Below are 9,683 nucleotides of genomic sequence, written 5' to 3'. Positions count from 1 at the left end.
GGACAGCGCCAGCCCTCAGATACTGCCGCAGGCGTCCCATCCGTGCTCACCGGCGCTCCCCGGATCAGCTGCCGCGGAGGTGCCGTCCTGGCGCAGCGCCGCTCCTCGAATCGCGCAAGCGCACCTCTCGTCGCTTCCACCTTCACCGCCGAACTGACGCCGGTGCCGCCCCAACGCACGTTATTTATCCCCCAGGGCCGGGCCAGCCAGCCAATCACAACCCGAGGCAGCGCCGGCCCCACCAATCCCAGCCCGCCCCTTCCCTCCGCACTCGGCTCCGAGACCCCCCCGCGGTCCCCTCAAGCCGGGCTCGCGCCGCCGCCATTGCCGGGACCGAGTCCGCCCGCTCCCAGCCCTCTGCCGGCTTCCCTGGGAGAAATCCCGGCAAGGACCTCGACTGGAAGCTCCCGCCCGCCCTTCCCGGCCCCAACAGCGCCAGCCGAGGCTGCGGCAGCGGGGCCACAGTATCTTTTCCATTTTCAATGCAAGTGCCAGCCCCTCCGTGTTCTCTGCTCCATGCCAGGAGGTGCCCTCCCTGGCCCAGGCAATATCCTGGCATCGACGGGGCTTTCGGCGCAACGTGTCAGCCCCCTGTTCCTCTCCACACAACCCATTTTTATTTCAGTCACAATACCCAGCCCCTTCACCCGTGACACGGGCCGGCAGTGTTTTCGGCGCAAGGAGACTACGGTGCCTGTGCCAGCCCTGTGGTTCCTGTGCCACGTTCAGCCCCGATCCCAGGCGGGCAATGATGAGTCCAGGCCCAGTGATGTCAGCCCTTTCAGCTGTAATCCCACAAGCTTTATTTCACTGGCAGCTCTGTTCTTCCAGCTCCAGCTGGACGGTCGTCCGGCTTCGAAGGGCAGCATCTTGGCCTTGGCTCCAGCTCTGCAACAATTCAGCTCCTAGCCAAGGGTCTCAAAGCCCACGCCAGCATCAATATGCCAGCCCCCCATGATTTCAGGTCCAGATCCTCAATCCCCAGCCACGATGCCAGCCCCTGCTTAAGTTCACCTGGATGGCCACAGCCCCAGTTACAGGCCTAGTATCTTTTCCATTTTCATTGCAAGTGCCAGCCCCTCCGTGTTTTCTGCTCCATGCCAGTAGGTGGAAAGGGGAAACACGTGCTAGTGAACAGCAGCTCAGAAACAATTCTTTTCCAGTGTTACCTGCTCTACTTGGCAGTTCACTAACACAAGTTTAATTTTATCAATACAGGGAGAATTCTGTAGGAAAGTGTCTGATGAGCAGCGACAAGGGCTTCACTCCCTGCTACGCAGCCTGCAACACTCTTGAGAGAGCAGAGCAGCAAAATCACCAAACTCTGCTTGCCATGGGGCAGTGTAGAAGATCACTGTGGGAGGCACATAAAAAGAGGGGAAATGGTCTATAAATGCACAGACATTTGATTTCAGAAGCCCAGAGTTAAGGATCCTCTCTTGCAAGCCAGACATGACATGATATTTCTAAGATTTTCTTCTGCATTGAAGGAAATATATGTGTATATATACACACTTACAAATGATTGTATGAGGGTTTTTTTTTTTTCTTTTGAAGCTCCAAGAATGATTTCCCATCTTGAGTCACTTAGGAAGAAATGGCCCCTGTGACTCAGGACAGAAGGGCTGCCTGCTTTTTTGATCATGACAGCTTTTGGGTTTACCCTGGAAGCAGGAGCAGCAGCCAGAGCTGAGGCTCAGCAGAGGCTGACCCCGGCCAGCCCCTTCCTCACTTCCCTGTGTCACAACCCTTCCAGGGAGAAGGACGCAAAGCAGGTTACGATTTCTCTCCTAGATATGTTTTTCAAAAATAATACTTCCAGGGGTGATCACAATGGGGGCACAGAAAAACACAAAGAATGAAAACTACCGTGTTTGGTGTTTTATCAAACGGTGTGTCTTCCCTACCATGTCCGGAAGCTGGATCAATGCACCAAACTTTTCACTGCACTCTTGTCATTGCTTCTGCGCCATCCTCACCAGCTGCTCTTGGGAAGTGCTTGTATTGCCTTGGAAAGGTGATCACCCTGCACGAAACTGGAGGCTGAGCTTTCGGCCTCTGGAGGAGGGAGCTGCGCCGTGGATCCCGTCCCGATGGCGCTGCAGACGCCGACACCCGCGGGAGGACTGGGGGGGACTCCGAGCTCCACCTCTCTCTGCCCAGGCCCTGGGGAAGATGGGGGAGTTATTCTTCAGAAGCATCGCCCCTGCAATCATCACCTCCATCAACATTCTGAGAGCGCTTTTGGTTTTAATAAAGAGCAACGCTGTTTTGCCATTTGAGATTACAATAGGAATGAACCTGGAAGACAAAACACAAGATAAATTCACAGCTGGACGCTCAAATTTTTTTCTCCAAAACCCAATCAACGTGCAGCTTTTCCCTTAAGCTGAAGTACGGACCAAAGTCATAGAATCGTTCAGGTCAGAAAAGACCTTCAGGCAGTGAAGATGAGCATTTAGGTGTGGCATGAAGCTTGGGGAGCACTGAAGAAGCTGTAAAAGTCAACTGATATTCTTTGGAAATGAAAAACAAAATGAAGTCATTAACTAACAAGGAATCCTCTGCGGAAACGACACAAGGGACGGCCTGCAGGGGAGATGCCCGAAAGCCAAAGCTGCGCTTCAGTGGCGTCTAAGGTGGGAATTTTGCAGAGTGCCTGTACACAAGTTTGTTTTCACTGGGATCAGTGAGCAGTGGCCACCGCAGAGCAGGAGGTGCTGTGGCTCAGAAGACCTGGCTGTGAAAAGTACAGGTTATTGTCCCCAAGCACATGCCAGCGGTCTGGAAAAGGGTGATACGGCTTGACACTGCTGGTGTGCTTGCTAAAGGGGGGGAGCGGCTCAGTCCTCGTCACTCACCTGATGCTCCCAGTCGTGGTGCAGTCGAACGGCACCACTTGGCCCTGCTTCACCTCCCTGGCTATTTTCTGTGCAGGGAACTGCAATGCCATTGCAACTTTTCTGTTCTCGCATAATTCTTCCAGAAAAAAAAACAATACGTTGAAGGAGAAACTGCCTTGTCACCGTCCCAAAATCCTTTATCGCTTGTGGTAACCCACGGCACACTCCCTGCCCATGTTATCTTCACATTAACTCTGTTTACAAGTGCTGTGAATAAACCCAAATCCAATTGAGAAAGCTCCTCTTTGCTCACATTTCAATTCAAGGCTGGAACGATCACCTTGCAAAGAACTTTCCTCTACCAGTGCTAGATGCAAAAGAAAAAAAGCCAACCTAGGAATGCCTGCCACACCAGAGTACACAAAGCTGCTGCTGCTGCTTTCAATGGCTTAGGCTGAGGGCTTCTCTGTTCTTCTTTTGCCCTTCTAACGGGAAGGACTGGCTTTGACTGTCTTTGAACTAGCTACAGATATGAAAGATTTAGTAAACAAGTATTCTTTATCCCATTTCTCTTAAGAGTGTGTCCTGACAGATGTCTTCTTCCTCCGGAGGTTTAGACCCCTGTTTGATCTTTTTTTCTTTTCCCCCCACTTTTTTCCCCCCTTTATTCCCTGAAGGGGAAAGGCAAAGGCCCAGCAGGAATTAGACTGAACACTGGACACGGAGACAAAAGAAAAGGCTGGAAGTTACTCTTGTTCTCCAGGCTGGCACTGCCAGCTCCTGAGGGCTCAGTCAGGACAGTCAACATTTCTGAGAGTACCTGTACACAGGCGTGTGCAGACCTTGGGTCCTGCTGCGGCTCGGAGCTGCAGGCTCAGATACGCACACCGAGCTCCTGGATCCTCCAGGACAGACCCGCCTCTCCCTGCTGATCCCGTGTTGTGCCTGTGGAGCAGGGAGGGAAGGAGAGGCACACAGGTTAGCACAGTGGCAGTGCACAAGCTGCCAGGCCTCACCCATCGGACCTGCACCGAAGAGGAAATCTTACTTTTCAAAACTCTCCATCGTGCCATACAAAACACTGAATCCTTCCCAATCTGGAAGGGACAGCCTGGCATGATGCCCCTCAGGTCACATCTTACATAAAGGGTTCTTCTTCTCCTGCACAATGCTCTATTCTACTTTTACTTTTTATCTTTCTATAGATATAAAAATATCTACAGAAACTATCGATACTCACTAAGCGACCTTCAGTCGTAACAGCCAGGCCTCTGCATGACTGCGCTTAACTCCTGCTTAGCTCAGGGCATCTACCCGGTCCTCAGACTCCAGAAACCACTGAAACTCCCATGTTTTCCTGGGGGCTGCCTGCTGGCAGCTGCCCTCCTCTCTCCAACGCGGTCACCTGCCAGGCTCTCTAGAACACAGCGCACAGCAGTCTTCAAGGGGAGCATTCGTCTGTTTGAGAAATGAATAAAGGCCTGGGGAGGAAAAAAAAGCCGGGTGATACTGTGGCTCTGCAGGCGCAAGAATCATTAGCCCTGGAGATGTGAAGGTCGCCTGGTTCGTGCTGAGCACGCTCTCTGGTCACTTCACCTGAGTGCTCAGCTGGAGAGATCCATTTCCATGTGCTGGGCTGGCTCCATCTCCGTCCCTGCTGTGACAAGGTGTTCTGGGGGGATGGCACCGCCTGCTCAGCAGAAGCTGCACACACTCTGCCGTCAGCAGGGGTAGCCTCTGAGGCCACACCAGCCTGGTGGAGAGTGAGCGAGCCATTCTGACAGTGTTAACATCACCACTGATGAATCAATCCTCAACTTGAATGCAAAAATTGCACCAGAGCAGTTCTTCCCAAATTTTCTGCTAACAGCTGCACAGAGCAGTTCCTCTGCTCTTTCCCAGCTGCAGATATGTGCCAGCACAGGAATATCAGTGTTATTTTTTTCCTCAACATCTATCTGATTAAGACCTTTTGGCTGTAATATTGACATTGTTGTGACTATTGAGTCATTGGAGACTCATCCACGCTTAAATAAAATAAACCCCCTACTTTTAAGTACTAAATTCCCTACCAAAGCAAGTGTTTTACTGACGTGTACATGGGCATACCGGGCAGCTTATTTTCATTCGGAAAAATAAAATAAGCTTCCCCAGTACAAAACCCCCCTCCAGCAGCAGAGGATGCACCCTGAGTACCTCGGCGAAGAGAGGCCACCACGCCAATGCCCGTCAGCGGCCCCCCAAAACCCGCCCGCCCGCGGCGCTGCCGAGCCCACAGCCCGCGAGCCCCGCACCGGAACCACCGCGGAAAGCCCCGACGGGCCGGCGCCGCCACGGGGGCGCCGTGCGGGCAGCGCAGCGAACGGACCGCGGGCCTCCACTGTGTCCCCTTTGTGTCGCCATCTTGGGAAGGTCACCCGGCTCCCGGCCGAGCCTCTCCAGAGTCCCGGGACGGCGACGGCTGCGGGTCCCCGGCAGAGAGAGGCGTCTGTGCCATTGCCTGTCGGCGCCCGCCCACCACCCGCCCGCCAGCGGCGCCACTGACCCACGGCCCGTGTGCCCGGCGCTGCATACCGCACGGAAAATCCCGCCGGGGCGGCGTCGGGGCGGCGGGCAGGCAGTCTAGTATACAGACCGTGGTGCTCCTTTTTCCCGCCCTTTTGGCCGCCATCTTGGGAAGGTCAAGCGCGTCCCGGCCGAGCCGCTCCCCAGGGCGCGATCGCGCGCGGGCCTCGGCACGGACGCGTCCCGGCCGCTGCCTGTCCGGGGGGCGGTACCGCGCTCCGCTGCGGGCGGGGAAGGCGGGCAAAAAACCGGCTGCCATCCCCCAAAAAATCCTCTGAAATAAACGCCGAAAACCTGCCTCTTACCCAACAGGAACGAAACAAGCCCCCTTTCTTTAAAACCATATTTAAATATATTTTATATTTAAATTTTTCATGTTTACATTCACATGCATATTTATATCGGACATTGATGTGTTAGGTAATTTATATAATATATTACATCTACTCCTATGGTTTATATTTATTTGTATTTTGCGTTTTTATATATATCTGTCTATATTGATTGTATATTTCTTTATTTAGATTTATATTTATATAATACTTCTATTATTCAACAAAAAAACCCCCTGTCTCTAACAAAATAAATACAACCCCCCCTTATTTTAAACGACATTGAAATATTTTTATTTCTACTTCCTATAATTATATTCACATATTATTCTTTCGTTTCTTTTGATGCATTATAATAGTGATTGCATATAAGATTTATAAAATTCTAAAAAAGTATTTAAATTATTATTTCTATTATGTATCATATCTACTGCTACAACTAATTTTTTCTTATATTTTTAAATTTTATATATATCTGTATGTATTTATGATATATTTCTATACTTAGATTTCTACCTTTATATTATTTGTATTTAAAATTTTTAGAATCAAAACCCTGCCTATGGACAAAAAAAAAAAAACCAACCCCTCTTTACTATTTAAAAATATTTTTATATTTATAATTTTTATATTTATAATTTGTTATATATTATACGATAACATATTGATGTACTATACTTATATATATCCAATACATATTTCCTATAATATATTATCATAAGATATATACAGTTATTACTTTTATTACGTATTGTATCGATTTTTATTATTCTGTATTTATAATTATCTTATATTTTTATATATGTCTGCATATATTTGTCATCCATTTCTATATTTATATTTTGATTGGGGCTTTGTTTCTATTTATAATCTATATCAATCTATACCTTTAAATATCTATAAACATATATAATACTCTGTATTAAAAATTATAATAGCTTATTGTAATATATAATGATTCATGTTACATGTTTCACTTTTATATATTCGGTCTATATATAAATTTTAAGGGGTTTTATTCCCATTTTTATACATCTATTTGTTTTGTTTAATTATCGTTACAGTTATAATTTTACATTTAAAATCCAATTCCTAAATAAAATGACAAAACAAACAGCATCAAATTCCCACCAATATCCTCCAAAAGCATCCAGATACCTCCACCAGCCAACCGACGGCCAGCAAAAAGCCACACAACGCTCTTTGCAGTAACAATTCTCATCACATCAGAAAAATGCAACGAATGTAAAAGAAAACCCAATAGAAACACACACAGCAAATCATAGAAACTACGAAGAAAAATTCAAACCACCTTACTAAACTCCAAACAGTGCCAACGACCCTGAACTTTACTAAAAAAATAACCAAAATTCTACCTCTACACTAAGTCAAAGAATAACCAATACTCTGTAAAAATAACTTTAAAAACCGAACTAATTAACAAAATAGAAAAAAATCTCAACCACTACAAAAAAAGGAAATAACTACCCAAATAAAAAAACTACTTTAAAAGACCCACCCTACAAATACCCATGCTCCAAAAAAAAAAAAACCAACAAAAACTGATAAACAACAACCAAATCCATCAAAGGCCAAAAAAAAAAAAAAACAACCCACCAAAAAAACCCACTAAAAACCCAACAGAAAACTTAAATTTAAATAAACTTAAATTTACAACAACAACAACAACAACAAAAAAATCCTAACTGAATAAACCCATAGTGCCTCAATCTATCAAAATAAAATGCCGCCTAGAAATAAACACAAAGCCTAAAGAGAAACGTAACCATAAACAATATCTCCCAAATGATCCGTAACAATAAAACATACGCTACAATCGAACAAACCAAATAAATGAAAGCCCTGTAAGACGATAAACACAAATGCAATTATCAATATTTTTAAAATCCCGCTGCTATTAACTACCTGACGCTACCTCAAGCCCACCAGAACAAACGCTACACACTCACGCTACTAAAAGCCACCACAACAGAATTAAACGCCTAACCTCTACTTCACGCTACGACCCATAAAAACCATCGCACACCTTTAAAAAACATCGCACACGCCGGCAAAAAAAAATATATCCGACAACAAAACTCCATTCAAAACAAACCTTTATCATCACCACCTGAACCGAGATCCACAGCATTCAGGAAAAACACCCTATCCCTCAGCATCCAGCGACTGCAAACAGAACGAACCGATGCAATCGATTCCCAAAACCCGCCTCGAAACCACGACGTCCAAGAACTTTCAGCAATCGAAGCCCGCGCTGCCGGCACGGACGGAGCGCGGCTGCCGGCAGGACAGCGGCTCCTCCGGCGCGCAGGGGCGGCGCCGCCCCGGAGCCCCCCGCCCGCTCCCCCGGCCCGGCGGAGCCGGCACCGGGCCCAGGGGGCCCCGGCGGCGCCCGAGCCCCGCGCCCGGAGCGGGCAGAGCGGCCGGCACCGGCCGGGCCAGCGCAGGGCCCGGGCCGCCTCTCCCGCCCGCCGGCCCGGCACAGCCCCGCTCGGCTCCGGCACGGCTCGCACCGGCGCTGCCGCGGCAGCCCCGCCGCGCCAAATTCCCCGTCCGCCTCAGCGAGCGCCCGGGCGGTGCCGGGAGGGCACCCGAGCGGGAACGTTCGGGGCCGGGCCACGGGCAGAAGAAGCGCCCTCGAATGCAGCGGCACGGCCCGATTGCAACCCTGCGAACGCTGCGAGAGCTGGAGGTGCCCGCAATTGTACCCCGAAACTGACGCCGCAGGCGGGGCTCACCTCGCTTCCACAAGGGCGAATAAATGTGTTCTCCCCTTCAGTTTCATCCCCTATAATAGCAGGAAATTAGGGGTTCTCCTCAAATGAAAGCCTTCAACTGATGGGAAAGAAGGATTTTGACCTCAATTCGAACCCTTGAGAAGGAGGGACAACAGGGCTGCCCCCTCAATTTAAACCTTAGGATGATGAAAATGGGGTGGCTGCCTTCAAATCAAACTCACAATACGACAACGATATTTTTCCAATTCCCCTTAAAACAGAACGCAGAGATTCCCTGTCGCCCCTGTGATACCCCTAACAGCCTGGAAAAGGCAGGTTTTCCTTCAATCAACACCCTTAAAACCACAAGTGAAGGGGGATTCCCCCCCCCCCGGTTCAAACACAGACAATAAGAAGAGTAGCTGCTTCCCTCTCCTTAATTTCTTTGGTCCTCATAAGCTCCATTTTTGTTCCTGGGGAACCGGGGTGGGACTGGCAAGATGAAATTGAGAAGGGAAAGGCCAAAGTCCCCGCTCCAAGTCCACACGGGCTCACCTGTTCGGCTGCCGCTTCCCGGCACAAAGCTGTGTCTCTCGGCACCTCCTTTAAGCAACGCTCCGCGTATCCAAGCGCGTATCCTGGTGTTCCCCCAGACCCCGTGAGAAGCTCTCACCGTCCTTCCATGAGACGGCCCCGGGAGCCCCCCATAAACCCCGCTACTCAGCAGCACCATGCGAAAGGGAGCTGAGGCAAACCCTCCCCCTAAAACAGACCCCGGCAGGAGCCGGCCCCTCCTCATCCTCACACTCACACCTGGGGCTGCTCCGAGCCCTCATCATCGTCACACTCACACCTGGCGCTGGTGCCACTCTCCAACAGCGCCTCTCGGTGACCAGCGCAGAGCCCGCTTCTCACAGACCCAGAGCAAACAGAAATCTGCTACGGGTGTTGGCTTTTCTCATTCCGTCTGGTTCCACAACTAAAACGCGTTCGTGCGCTGATGGCATTGAGAGAAAGCTTTCCAGGGGAGAGAACTGTCATTCAGGTAGCACACTTTGATACACCTTCAGAAAAAGCAGAATCAGCGCCAACTCCTAAGACCCCTGCTGAGGAACCCAGCCCTCCTTGGGACACCCAATGCACCTCGAAAAAGGAGGGGAGAAGTTCTTGTGCTGAACTCGGCACGGTTCGTCTAAACTCGGTCC

General features: G+C 49.5%; 1 long non-coding RNA gene across 1 annotated transcript; it reads right to left on the bottom strand.

Annotated features, from left to right (window-relative positions):
• Positions 1-859: 859 nt before the first annotated feature.
• Positions 860-5,050, bottom strand: LOC132331986 (uncharacterized). Its single transcript, XR_009487725.1, has 4 exons — positions 4,084-5,050; positions 2,862-3,788; positions 1,908-2,740; positions 860-1,354 (listed from the first exon to the last, which is right to left on the bottom strand). It is a non-coding gene; the product is annotated as an uncharacterized LOC132331986 (long non-coding RNA).
• Between the last annotated feature and the right edge of the window lie 4,633 nt (positions 5,051-9,683).

The sequence above is a fragment of the Haemorhous mexicanus genome, chromosome 10 (assembly GCF_027477595.1).
Source record: "Haemorhous mexicanus isolate bHaeMex1 chromosome 10, bHaeMex1.pri, whole genome shotgun sequence".
NCBI classification, from domain to species: domain Eukaryota; kingdom Metazoa; phylum Chordata; class Aves; order Passeriformes; family Fringillidae; genus Haemorhous; species Haemorhous mexicanus.
Note: the sequence above shows the minus strand (reverse complement) of the source record. Positions and strands in the feature narration are given on the sequence as shown.